General features: G+C 36.9%; 1 pseudogene; it reads left to right on the top strand.

Moving 5' to 3' along the window:
* The first annotated feature begins 4,750 nt into the window (after nucleotides 1-4,750).
* LOC112917732 (keratin, type I cytoskeletal 18 pseudogene) lies at nucleotides 4,751-5,600 on the top strand (annotated as a pseudogene).
* Nucleotides 5,601-14,286: the final 8,686 nt, after the last annotated feature.

Raw genomic sequence — 14,286 nt, forward strand, 5'->3', positions numbered from 1 at the left:
TTCTAATTAGTCTCATCAGTGTTTTGTTTCTTCTCTTTTCATTTCTTCCCTTTTCTGGATAAATCAAGTATCTTTATTTCTACACTCCTCATCCTCTATTAGCTTCATAGTAATAAATCATATTATTATTATTCTTGTTTTGTGGTTGTTGTTAAGGTGCTTTTTGCTATTGTGGTAAAATATACACAACACAAAATTGATCCTTTTTTCCAGCATAGAGGTCAGTGGCGTTATTACGTTCACATCGCTGTCCAAACATCACCACCATCCATTTCCAGAACTTTTTCTCATTTTCTCAAACTGAAACTCTACACTCACTGAACAGTAACTCCTCATTTCCCTCCCACCCCATGTAGTTTTTGGCATCCACCATTCTACTTCTGTCTGTATGAATCGGATTACTCTTGGTACCCAGTAAAGAGGCATCATACAGTATCTGACATTTTGTGACTGACTTATCAAGTCATTTAGCATAATGTCTTCAAGATTGATTTATGTTGTAGCACATGTTAGAATTCTCTTTCTGTTTAAGGGTGAATCATATTTTATAATATGTATATATCACGTTGTGTTTAGTCATTCATCCATCAATGAACACTTGGATTGTTTCCATCTTTCAATAGCTGTGAATACTGTTGTTATAAACTCAAGTGTACAAATGTCTCAGAGGCCCTACTTTCACGTTTTTGGGTTATATACTGAGAAACGGAGTTGCTGGATCATATCAAATTTTAGTGTTTAATTTTTTGAGGAATCATGATATTACTGTCTCTAGCAACTGCACCATTTCATTCCCACTCAGCAGTACACAAGCGTTCCAGTTCTTTCACATCTCCATATGTTTAATAAATTTGATTCTCTATGATATCCTCTTTTTTCATTGATTTTTTTTATGTATTGGTGATTTTTTTAAAATTACATGTCTGATAACTTTCATAGCTGAAGTTATATGGTCTGTTTCTATTGTCTGCTTTGATTTCCATTTTTTCTCACCTTCTTCCCCTTCAAATTTAGTAATATATCTGGAAAAGAATTAATCAGATATAAAATATTTTAGAAAGGGCATGTGGTTGTAAAAAATTTTTGCAAATGAACCTGAATTTCCAAAAGACTCTCTCCATTAAACAACAAACAAGGGCGGCCTGGGTGGCTCAGGGGTTTAGCGCCACCTTTAGCCCAGGGCCTGATCCTGGAGACACGGAATCGAGTCCCACTTCGGGCTCCCTGCATGGAGCCTGCTTCACCCTCTGCCTGTGTCTCTGCCCCTCTCTCTCTCTGTGTGTCTCTCATGAATAAATAAATAAAATCTAAAAAACAAACAAGCAAACAAAAATTCACAATGGATATTTAAAGGGACCGGGGGTCAGGAGAACTACGATAGAAAATTAACAAAATCACTAAGTCTACAATGAGTCTTTTCATGGTGAAAAAGAAACAATGTTCTCACAGGATTATCTTACACACAAGAGATCTATCATCAGACCTCACCATTGCAAAAGACAGAGAAAGTTGTTTCTGTTAGGAAGCCAGAAATTATAGCTGAAAGCCCAAGTATATCATTCTGGTTTTTTTCTAGAAAACCAATAGGAGATTTTATATAGAGATAGACATAAAGATAGGTAAATGGATTGATAGATCAATAGGTAGGTAAGGAGATAGATGATAGATAGATGATAGATAGATAGATAGATAGATAGATGATAGATAGATAGATAGATAGATAGATAGATAGATAGATAGATAGAGATGATAGATAGATAGACCTACCTAAAGAAATTTACCATAGGAAATTGGCTCATGTAATTATGGAGGCTGAGAAGTCCCAGGATAGTGGATAGTACAGTTCTAGTCCCCAGTCTGAAGGCCCGAGAGCCAGAAGAGCCAATACTGTAAGTTCTAGACTGAGGCCAAGTCCAAAGGCAGGAGAACAATGTCTCATCTCAAAGACAGGCATAGAGAGAGAATCCTTTCTTATTCAATCCTTTCTTCTACTCAGGCCTTCAGTGGACAAACACCTTCACAGACAAACCCAGAAATAATGTTTAACCAAATATCTGGGCACTCACTGGTGGCCCAATCAAATTGACACGTAAAATTAACCAGTATATTAGGATTTTTTTACAATCTTTTTCTTTTTTACTTTTTTTTTTAAATTGAGGTATAATAGCTAAGATTTTACTTATTTTGGGAGGAACCAGATCTGGAAAGCAAACCCTTTCATACTCATTTGCTTTATTGCGCTTTGTTTTGTTTTTATCTCAGGATATAAAGTTATTTGTTTTCTCTGACTAGAACATGATGAGCACACTGACCAGTAATTCAACATGAAAGGAAAGCTAAGTGTCAGTTTTGCATCCATATACCATTTGTAAGTTCATATCTAGCCATGGAACAGGGTGCTTCTGTTCACTGCTAATTGGCCCACTTATAGTAGATGGGAAACTTAGACTGTGACATCACTAACATTCTAGCTTATTAGGTTAGAGGTCATGGAGTGTCCAGATTAACCACTATATTGATAGCTACTATTTCTATTTTGCCACCAAATCTTCATAACACCTCAAGGTGACACCTGGGTCTCTTAGCAAAACAAACTCTAAAGATCTGTTTTCAAAGATCTAGTTAATCAAAACAAAAGCTAAAACAAAACAAAACAAAAGCAATGTTACAGTAATGAAACATCATGCTATGATTACCTTGCCTTAATTAAACAGTTAAATAAATTAGGTGAATTTAATTTAAATTAGGTGAAATATAATTGACTCTGGAACAACGCAGTTTTGAATTGCATGGGTCCACTTATATAGGAGGTTTATTCAGTAAATACAGTATAGTATTGTAAGTATGTTTTCCTTAGGATTTTCTTAATAACATTTTCTTTATCTTTATCTTTTCTTATTGTAATAATATAATACCTAATACATCTAACATACAAAATATGTCAATCAACTGTTTATGTTATCTAGAAGGCTTCCAGTTAAGTAGGCTATTAGTAGTAGTTAAGCTCTTTAGGACTTACAAGTTATATGCAGATTTTCAACTAGAGGTAGTGGGACTGAGTTGGTGCCCCTAACCCCTGTGCTATTTAAAGAGCCAACTGTAGTTGAACGAATTACTTTTTATAAATTATCCATCTCAAAATTAAAAGTATTTCATATATATATAGTATATATATATGAAAGTTTCATATATATATTATATATACACCATATATTTGTACATATACTATATATAGTATAGTATATATATACTATGTATACACTTCATATATAGTATATATACACTATATATATACTATGCTATATATATAGTATATATACAAATATATGAAATATATATAGTTTCATATATATAGTATATATATATGATTTCATATATATATAGTATTTCATATATATTTAGACTTTAGAAGATTATTCTAAAGAGAGATGGCTGGGTGACTCAGTCAATTAAGCATCCAACTCCTGATTTCAGCTCAGGTCATGATCTCAGGGTTGTGAGATCAAGGCCTGCATTGGGCTTTGTGCTGGGCCTGGAGCCTCCATAAGATTCTCTTTTTCCATCTGTTCACCACTTTCCAAGAAAGAAAGAGAAATAAAGAAGAAAGAAGAAAGGAAGAAAGAGAAAGAAAGAAAGAAAGAAAGAAAGAAAGAAAGAAAGAAAGAAAGAAAGAAAGAAAGAAAGAAAGAAAAAGAAAGAAAGAAAGAAAGAAAGAAAGAAAGAAAGAAAAAGAAAGAAAGAAAATTAAGGGAATTCCTATGCTTGATAATGAGGGTTCTTCATCATATGAAAGAATTTATCTCTCAAGGTTATTTCTTAAAAATATATTTGAAAGAACAAAATGTTCCATGATGAAATCATAATAAAATCTGCACATTAGATATGACAGCTCCTATGTAAAACATTTCTGCAAGAATTCCAAAGGCTCTACTAAAATGTCTGGCATTTCTGTAAAACCTTAGTAGATATTTTTGGTATAACATAACATTACCTCAAAGAATTCCACAAGCTGTCCCTCCCCACATCTGTTAGCAAAGTTCTTGTCAAATATGGGTCATGAAATGTGGCTGAGGGCTGCAACTCTTTCAGTCAAAACTGGTGATGTAAAGTTGTCATATATTACAATTGTGTCCCACAAGGGAACTAGGAGAGTATTATTTCAATCCCTTTAAAATTCCAGACGAAGAAGTAGATTTAGAGAAAGGGGAAAGATGTTAGGTTTATACAACTAGTTAGTGGCAGAACTAATCCCAAAATAATGCTATTCATTAGCTTTAAAAACTTCCGCACAGACATACATTTAAAACAAGTTTATACCCTGAAAGTCTAGACAGGTAAATAGTAGTGATTCACAAGAAGCAGAACATGTCTGAAGCCATCCGAATTTTTCAGTCTATGTAGTATACAACTATGTTTCTTTTAATGTAAAAATAATGTTTTGTATATCTTACCAATAAAAAAAATAACAAAATTCAGGCAGAATAAAGAAAACTAATACAGTATGATAGACACAGAGTCCAGTTATTTTGGCTTTTTGGTTGTTGGTTTTGCTTTTGGTTTTGTTTTCACCCTTGGCAGATTAACACTCCCTGTAGAGGAGACATTTATTTGAGTTTCAGAAGCAAAGAATGACAATATGTGTCCTATGTCATTAATTTGATCAAGCGGAAGTATATTTGTGGGGTGGGGGTAATTTTTAAGAAGTCTAGGAAACAACAGAAATAACATAAGATTTCAAAATAGACATTGACACAATGCCCGCGTGGTTCTGCAGATTGACAATGCCTGGCTTGCTGCTGATGACTTCCGAGTCAAGTATGAGATGGAGCTGGCCATGCGCCAGTCTGTGGAGAGTGACATTCATGGGCTCCACAAGGTCATTGATGACACCAATGTCACTCAGCTGAAGTTAGAGACAGAGATCGAGGCTCTCAAGGAGGAGCTGCTCTTCATGAAGAAGAATCATGAGGAGGAAGTAAAGGGTCTACAAAACCAAACCGCCAACTCTGGGTTGACAGTGGAGTTGGATGCCCCCAAATCTCAGGACCTCAGCAAGATCATGGCAAATATCCAGGCCCAGTATGACAAGCTGGCTTAGAAGAACTGGGAGGAGCTGGACAAGTACTGGTCCCAGCAGATCAAGGAGAGCACCACAGTGGTCACCACACAGACCGCTGAGATAGGAGAAGCTGAGATGACCCTCATGGTGCTGAGACGGACAGACGGCCCAGTCCTTGGAGATCAACCTGGACTCAATGAGAAACCTGAAGGCCAGCTTGGAGAACAGCCTGAGGGAGGTCGACACCTGCTACTCGATGGAAATGGAGCAGCTCAACGGGATCCTGCTGCACCTGGAGTCAGCGCTGTCCCAGATCCAGGCAGAGGGGCAGGTGCCAGGCCCAGGAGTATGAGACCCTGCTGAATGTCAAGGTCAAGCTGGAGGCTGAGATTGCCACCTACTGTCGCCTGTTGGAAGACAGGGAGGACTTCAGTCTTACTGATGCCCTGGACAACAGCAACTCCTTGCAGACCATCCAGAAGACCATCACCACAGCAAGGTGGTGTCTGAGACCAACGACACCAAAATTCTGAGGCATTGAGGTAGCAAAACAGGATACCCTTTGAGGAGCAGGAGGCCAATAAATGGTTCAGAGGTCAAAAAAAAATAGACATTGACAAATCTAGGCAAATCTAAAATGCCATGCATTTTTTATTATATTCTACTATTTCATGAATAAACTGACTGACTTGGCATATTTTTCTCATAACATAAGCACCAAGATATAAATTAGGGAGGAATGGAAATGTCAGCCCAAGGCTAGCCCACTAGCCCCATGCAAGACCCTTAATGCCTATCTCTACTACTTTGTATTTCTGTACCCAGTTCTTCAGGGTTCAAAACCCATCATTCTATTCTTCTTCTCCCCAGTCAGCTGAGGCCCAAAGCTGCTAAGAGGCATCAGAATTGTCCATATCTAAGTTTGCATGGATAGAAATGAATTGTCTCTCTTTATTCCTTCATTAAAATTCCTTTCTTAAGTCTGAAAATTTCAAGTAGATGTTAGGAAGAAAGCAACCTGATCAAATAAATTCAAATAAAGCATGCATAGCTAAATATTAAATAGAAACATATTTTATATTTACCTATATAAATATAGGTAAATAAGTATATACAGTTATATACAGTCTGGTTAAACTTCCCCAGGATTAGGTGTAATTTGAAAGGAGAACCGAACCTTAGCTCAAATGAATTTGTAATTAGCCGAGAATCTGGAATTTCAAACATAAAAGTAATGGGAAGGGGCTGGGAAGGGGCTGGGAAGGTGGTCTTCATGCTGTCAACTACTCAGCTGTTCTGAGGTGTCATCACCTGTGGCTTTTGAGGCTGGCTTCTTCTGAGCCAGTTTTCATACCAGGGTAGGGGGAAAGCCAAATGGCAGGGCTGCCTCAATTTCAGAACTCTTCCCTTCTTTAAGACCACATTTATTTATGAGAGACACAGAGAGAGGCAGAGACATAGGCAGAGGGAGAAGCAGGCTCCCTGCAGGACTTGATCCTAGGACCCTAGGATCGCAACCTGAGCCAAAGGTAGAGGCTCAACCACTGAGCCACCCAGGTGACCCCAGAATTTTTTCTATCTGAGGTCTTTGTGGCTCCCTATATGATAATGCTCCTGTACGGCCTCAGTGCTGGTGATTCAGGGTTGCCTGCTTCATTGCCCTGTAGAGGTTTCTTATGACACGATTGCTTCTCGTGCCATTTGGGGAAGAAAGTTCTGAGCCAGCTCTCTTCACGCAGCAGTCTGGCTTTGCCTGCAACTTGTCTGTAGAAACTTATCAGGGTGCTGTGCCTGGTTTCACTTCTGCAGCCTTTCAACTGCTTACAAGGAATGATAACAATTAATTCCGTTTGTAAGATGGGAGCAGGTGAGAGGGTTCACTTGATATGATAGAAGTTTCCTCTAAGGAGAGGTTATTAATGAAAAGATTGCTGATTTGAGTCCACATGTAGTCCTTGAGGAGTTAAGCAATTTCACCTGCTAACTGGCCAATGTGGATGTGGATAATTAAAAGCAGGCAATTCAAAAAATATTAGCAGCTAGCAATTTGAAACCTATAAGAAGGGTGTTGACCTATCTTCACAGTGTTTCCACCCTTTGGGTTCCCTGGAGAAATTAAGAAATATTGGCTGATACTGATCCTTGCTGTAAAGAGCAACTTTTGTGGGTTATTCTGCCAAGAATCTGTTGTTTTAAGCAATTCATGAAGAGGGCCGGATTGGTATGCATTCTCCCTACTTGACTATTTCTGGTTTGAATTATTCCTTGCAACAATCAGTTCTGGCGGAAGGGTGGATTTACAGTGCACTGGTATTTAGATGGTGGGAGTAGGGGGCTGTTTCCAATTCCAAACTATATTGGGGAGTAATTAGTTGCAGTGGAATAGATCTTTTTGGAGATAAGGCCGATGGCTTCCTCTTTAAAATGCTTTTCATCAGCAAGATTGTTTTCTTTTAAATGTAGTCCATCACCCATCTCTTTTGTGTGCGTGTGTGTTTTTCATTTTCCAAACTCTAACAAACAACACTTTGAAGGTTACACTTAAAATAGATGTTTATTTACATGTGTAAAAGTACATAGATAACATTTGTAATCTGACACACCAATGTACAAAAAAAATTTATTGTGCAATTTAGGGGAAAATCTTATTTTTGTCTCTGTATTTGTACAATAAATAATTTAGAACTTTATTATTCTCTTTATTGTTTTAAAACTTTTTATTATTCATCTTTCTCTGCAAGATAAATCAGTGACCTACTAACATTCTTGCACCATTACAGAAGTCTTATTTCAAAAAAGTTCAGATCTTAGCCAATTACCAATTACTAGAAATAAAACTGTTAACTAGACATTTTTTTTAAGGCTTGGTGTTGTGATAGTATCATTTTCTGGAAATTAAGCCACTTACGTAGAACTGTCAAAGAGAACCAGGTTTATACTATTCTTTTGGAATCTGGGTTTACGAAATCCCTAAGATGGTCTAATAAATACCCTCTGTGAGTTGAAGATTTTGTCATTTTAATCTTGGCCTCCCCTTCACAGACATTTCAGATAAACTGAACTATCAGGATTGGAGATCTAAATTGTCCACTTGAAATTCTTGTTACTGAATTATTTATACTTGAAACATAGGTGTTTTAATTAGTCATGTAAGGAATGTATATATTTTCTCAGTACTTTCTCCAGACACCAAACCAACTGAAATTTTGCTTTTCAACATAGCCTACCATAAGAGCAAAATTTTAAATTTTGTAAGCTTGGGTTTTCTGCCAATTTTATAGTTATCCATTATAGTTACAATCTTTTTTAAAGATTTTATTTATTTATTCATGAGAGACACAGAGAGAGAGGCAGAGACATAGGCAGAGAGAGAAGCAGTCTCCTCTCAGGGAGCCCAATGTGGGACTCGATCTCTGGCCCCGGGATTGATCACACCTTGAGCTGAAGGCAGAAGCTCAACTGCTGACCCACTCAGGTGTCCCTATAGTTATAATCGAATAATTTCACAGAAATTACACAGGGATGTGATGAAGTTTAAAATACAGGCTGAATTTTTCATCCATCTTAGCAATAGTCAAAATGATTCCAATAATAGTAATTTAAAAATAAGGAAAAATATTTATTAAACAAATTTCTACTAGGTCTTATGATAAACATTATATATACATTTAACGTGTAATTTATCTCCAAATAACAAAGGAAAAATAAAGGACAATTTTAGTCTTCCTCTAGACTGATAGAGATGTGGAGCATCAGAAAAGTCAGACAATATGTCTGAGGTTTTACAGTGAATAAGAAGAAAGGTAATATTCTGGCTGTATTCCTCACCACCACACCATTGGATTTTGTGAATAACATCAGTGAATCCCAGAAGAAATAATACAGTTGATCCTTGAACACCACAAGGGTTAAGGACACTGCCTACAGTCAAAAATCATGTATGAATTTCAACTCCCTCAAAACCTCTGCTACTAATAGCCTACTGTTGGCTGAAAGCCTTACCAATAATATAGAAAGTCCATTAACTTGTACTTTGTATGTTGTATATGTTACATACTGTATTATACAATAAAGTAAGCTAGATGAAAAACGTTATTAAGAAAACCATAAGGAAAAGACACTTAGGGGTACCTGGATGGTGCATTCAGTTAAGTGACCAACTCTTGGTTTTAGCTCAGGTTATGATCTCAGGGTCCTTGGATCAAGCCTTTCTCTCTCTCTCTCTCTCTCTCTCTCTCTCAAATAAATATTTTTTTTCTTTAAGGAAAATGTATTTACAGTACTATAGGTTTATTTACTGAAAAAAAAAAACCCAAAATAAAACATATAAGTGGACCTGCACAATCTAAGCCTGCATTGTTCAAGGAAATATCTGTATATCAATCCCCTGATAAAAGAAGTACTTATACAAGTAGAAAGAAGGTAGGCTTTTTCTTTTTTTTTTTTTTTAAGATTTTATTTATTTATTCATGAGGGACACAGAGGGAGAAGGAGAGACATAAGCAGAGGGAGAAGTAGGCTCCCTGCAGGGAGCCGGATGTGGGACTTGATCCCCAGACCTGGGATCATGTCCTGAGCTGAAGGCAGATGCTCGACCCCTGAGCCACCCAGGTGTCCCAAGAAGGTAGGTTCTAAGGAGAGAAACAAGGTAGGAGATAAGAATAAGGAGGGTTGGGCTTGGGATGGGACTTCCATTTTAAGGAGAAAGGACTACAGCAGCATTATGGAAAAGGTGTCCTGGTGACTTAAGTCCTGTGGCTTTGGGGGTGGGAGAGAGAAGATATCTGAGGGACAGGAAACTTTCAATGAAAAATCCCTAGGGAATCAAGATTCCTGAAGTGTTTGAGGAGAAGGAAAAAAAAATCCAATGTGGCTGAGTGGTAATAAATAAAAATTGGGTAGTGGAAGATAAAACTAGAAAGGTAAGGGGTGGGAGTAGGCAGACATTCATAGGCCTTCATAAGTCATTGTTGAATTTTGGCTTTTATTTGGAATGAAATGTGAAGCCATTGGGAGGATTTGAAAGGAAAAATTATATAATGTAACTTGTATCTTGATAATATCACTTAACACCTGTGCTGCAAATAGGCTAGGAGATGTGGGTTGGTACAAAAAAAAAAAAAAAAAAGAAAGAAAAAAGAAAAAAAAGACAGTGATTCAGCTACAGGCTACAGTTGTTCAGTTGAGAGATGTCAATGTCTCGGATCAGAATAGCATCAGTGAAAGTGGAAGGAAGAAAGCTATTTTGAAGATGTGCTAGTGGTATTTGTAAGTAGATTGTAAGTAGATTGTGTCATATTTGTATGACAAAAAGAGGAGCTGAGATGGGGTGGGGTCTGGAGCACAAGTGGAGAGTTTGGTGTTAGGCAAGTCCTTTCTTGGGGGTGAAAGTTTGTTAAATTTCAAATAGAAGTTCATCAGTTCAGTGTGAAAATGTGTTAAGAAGTTCTAGAAGCTGAAGGAGAAACAAGATATGAAATGATCATCTGGGAAAGTGGAAAAGTAAATGGACCAGCAGAGAGTAGGATTCCCCAACAGCTTAAAGTTGAGGATTGTAAATTTAATATGAGATCATATAGCAGAGTTTTGTGTTTGATTCCAGCCACACTGAGACACAGGTGCAGATATAAAGTATTTGGAGAGTCAGATTTAACCAGGGTTGGGGTTTTGCCAAAGTATTGATTATGGGAAAGACGGACAAAGCAGTCAAAAAGTATATTCAAAGAAAAGCTTTTAGTTGATTATAGAACTTAGGCTCAGTAAGAAAAAAAGTGAGAACATTAGGTAAAGCAATCATATAATTTATTTTCTAAACTAGGGCACTATTCGTTCTTATACTGAGATAACTAACAGGTTCAACCCAACACTCTCTTATGCAAACCAGAGCTTATGGTCATTATAACACAAAGGGAAACTGGACAAGGAAAAGACCTTAGGATTGTTGGACTCAGAGCGCTGGAAGGGGTGGGCAAAGTGGGAAGTGAAGCTGGACGGTGATACTTGAAATTGATAGTATAGAAGGTTTGCAGTTGTTAACAACAAAATCATGCCTACGTGGATGAGTGGCTGAGTAGATGGAGGGCAAAATAACTGTAAAGGAAGTCAAAAACAGAGAGACTTATCTATGGAAAGGTCCACACAGTTGTTTTCAAGCACAAAAATTAGGAAAGGAGTATTTTGGAGAGAGTGGTATTTACTAGAGGCTAATATTTTCAGAGAATTAAGGGCTTAGTTTTAGGATCAGTAGACACTTGCCCAATATACAGTAGATAATGTTATAATATGAAGACTTGATATTTAAAACTGGGGGAATTTAGAGAGGAGGAAATACGATATGTCCCAAAGCTTTAAAGAAGCAAAGAAAGCAAAGAGCATGCCTACTCATCATCTCTAGGCCCATAAGACCAAGTTTGTTGGAACAACTGAGCTGCCACTTGACCCCACAAGAGAAGCTGTGTGCCAATGAGCCAAGCGTCAGAGCAAAAAGGTAGAGAAAACTGTCATAAATCTATTAAGGTTAAAAGGAATTTGGCTGTGTCATCAGAATGATGGGAAGGACGAAAATAATGCTGAGTGGGAGGGATGGAAGTAGGGAGTGGGAAGTGGGCTCAGAATAACAATGTATGCTCTGGAGGGAGATTAGACATAGAGGAAAATGAGACGACCGACATCTCAGAGATAAAAGGGGTGATGATATTGGGCCTTTCAGTCCCAAGGCAGATAATTATGCTCAATCTATTTTCAGCAAAAAGAAGCACAGGGGTAGAGATGTGAAGGATGGGCTGCTGGCAGCCAGTCCTCTTCAGTACAGAGGTATGGTCCTACCACCACCCTAATATATTAATTGATTTCAAAAAACACTTTCAACCTTGTACATTTTCCATATTTTTTATCAATTAATATATTAGGGTAAAGTTTATTACTGTTAATAGATTGATAAATGATGCCCTTGCAGGTAATATTTTTATTTAAAATTCAATTTTATTTCATTTAAAGTCTTCTATTTGGTTTAAACCCAAACATTTTCTGGAAGGACATATCTCTGAATTTAAAATCGTGACGTTGTGTAAAAATCATACAGAAAAGCATTGTACGTTGCCGCATACGCAGACACATATGCTTTATAGTAACTAAATCTATTTTGTTTTGTATTTTAAGGAGTCTTTAAGACTCTCAGTTTTTTAAACCTTTATTATTTTTTTTTTTTTTTATGATAGTCACAGAGAGAGAGAGAGAGGCAGAGACACAGGCAGAGGGAGAAGCAGGCTCCATGCACCGGGAGCCCGACGTGGGATTCGATCCCGGGTCTCCAGGATCGCGCCCTGGGCCAAAGGCAGGCACCAAACCGCTGCGCCCCCCAGGGATCCCCAGACTCTCAGTTTTTTAATCTAAGAAAATAGTATTACAATTTTAATTTGGGGCAACATCATTACCTATTTAAATATTTTAGTAAATGTAATGCCTTTGGGAAAAAAAGTCATTTAATTAGCGTATATTTGAATAAATTATTAATTAACAGACACTGCATGATACATTCAATTTTTTAATTAAAAAACTCTGCCAATACTTAATAGTGTGTTACTTATTTTAACATATTGAAAGCTATTTAGACTAAAACCCTAAGTCAAGGGGAACGCAAATATTTGGATGACTAATAACAGCAAAGGAAAAATTCAGTTTGGATACCTCTGCTTTTTCATTCAGACAAACAGAATGACAAAAATAAAGTTGTCTGTGTAAATGTATGGTTATTAACTTATTTTCAGTTACTCCTCAGGACAACTGATATTTTATCTCTGTGTTATTTAGCCTTTGAGGGAGAAAAACAAGAATGAATTCCAGGTTATATAACTTAACAAAGCAAAACAAAGTTCACATAATTTTATAAAAAAAGAATAACGGGATCCGTACATTTGGATGGGCAGTCCCATCTCTGGTGGATGGCTAAGACCAGTGATTCTGCATTCCTATGGTTTCCACTTTGACATTGTTATTTACTCTTGATTCTACAAAACGTTGTGTACATATTTTTTCTACGTTTGTTATCTTCATAGACCTTGCTAATAACTTAAGAATTGTTCTGCCAATACATTGTTACAAAATTAGTGGGTGATAGTCTAATATCTGTTTCAAAAAAATGAATATGAAAATAGATTGGTTGCAAATATATGCTTTAACTAGTTAAGTAGAGGGTTATCCCAAAGTACTCACAAATGACTATGCTGTTTGCTGTTTTTAAAATATGTGTTTTATTATACTTTGAAGAGTAGAGGATCTCTTTAGATGCTGTCTTAGTACGAATGCCAACAGGAATTGCTTGTGGCTAAGACATTCCTTCCCACACAAGCCCCAAATGCTAGGGCAGATGTCTTCATAACAGGTTAACATGTCCCTTAAAATGTCCCCTTGCTCTGAATGGCCAGTGTGAAATTTAAAAAGAGTCAGAGTAGGATGTGGGAAAGCAACAATACAAAAAAAATATGTAAATAGCTTCCACTCTTCACCTAACTTCAAATGCCTAACTTTGGTTCACTACTTCTTTCCAATCTTTGATGAAGAGAAGAAAAACTATCAATTGGGTTCTTTCAAGGAATTATGGAAAAATTCCCTCATCAACCACTTCAGATTTGGCATGTGCTTTATTTTTTTATATATATCCTATAGATATGATGTTAAAGACCCATCTATATCATAGGTAATAAATATGGTTCCAGAAATTCACTGTGGAAGCCAATGTAAAAATATTTTACCCTTTATTCTTAGCTTGGGTGTTGGGATGGCATTTCTGCTGGACGATAAGTCTCCTGAACACTTCCTCAGTTGTGAGTTTCCTAAACAATCTTAGGATTGCCTGCCTATAGCAAAGCATAAAGATAAGACAAAATGTATTCTCAGCAGTTGATATAGCCTGTGCCTTTTAGACAAGATTCAACAGCTAAACTATTCCCCCCCCCCCTTTTTTTTTTTTTTTACAGTTTTTGGACCTCTAGTCTTAAGAGGGTATGAATGTCTCTGGGTCTCCATTAAATTTACTAAGATTCTTATTTTAAAATTAGGGAAGTAGATAAGGGACTAGGAAAAGGTGTCTTGTTACCCAAGTTAATCATGTGAAAACTTTGAGCAGGAGCTATTAGGCTCAGGCAATCGGTGTCTTCAAAATGGAAACATTTTGTAAACTCACCCAGCTTTCTTAGGAACATATTCTCTTCCAGAACCTTCCCCTACAC

This window comes from Vulpes vulpes, chromosome 15 (genome assembly GCF_048418805.1).
Source record: "Vulpes vulpes isolate BD-2025 chromosome 15, VulVul3, whole genome shotgun sequence".
NCBI classification, from domain to species: Eukaryota; Metazoa; Chordata; class Mammalia; order Carnivora; family Canidae; genus Vulpes; species Vulpes vulpes.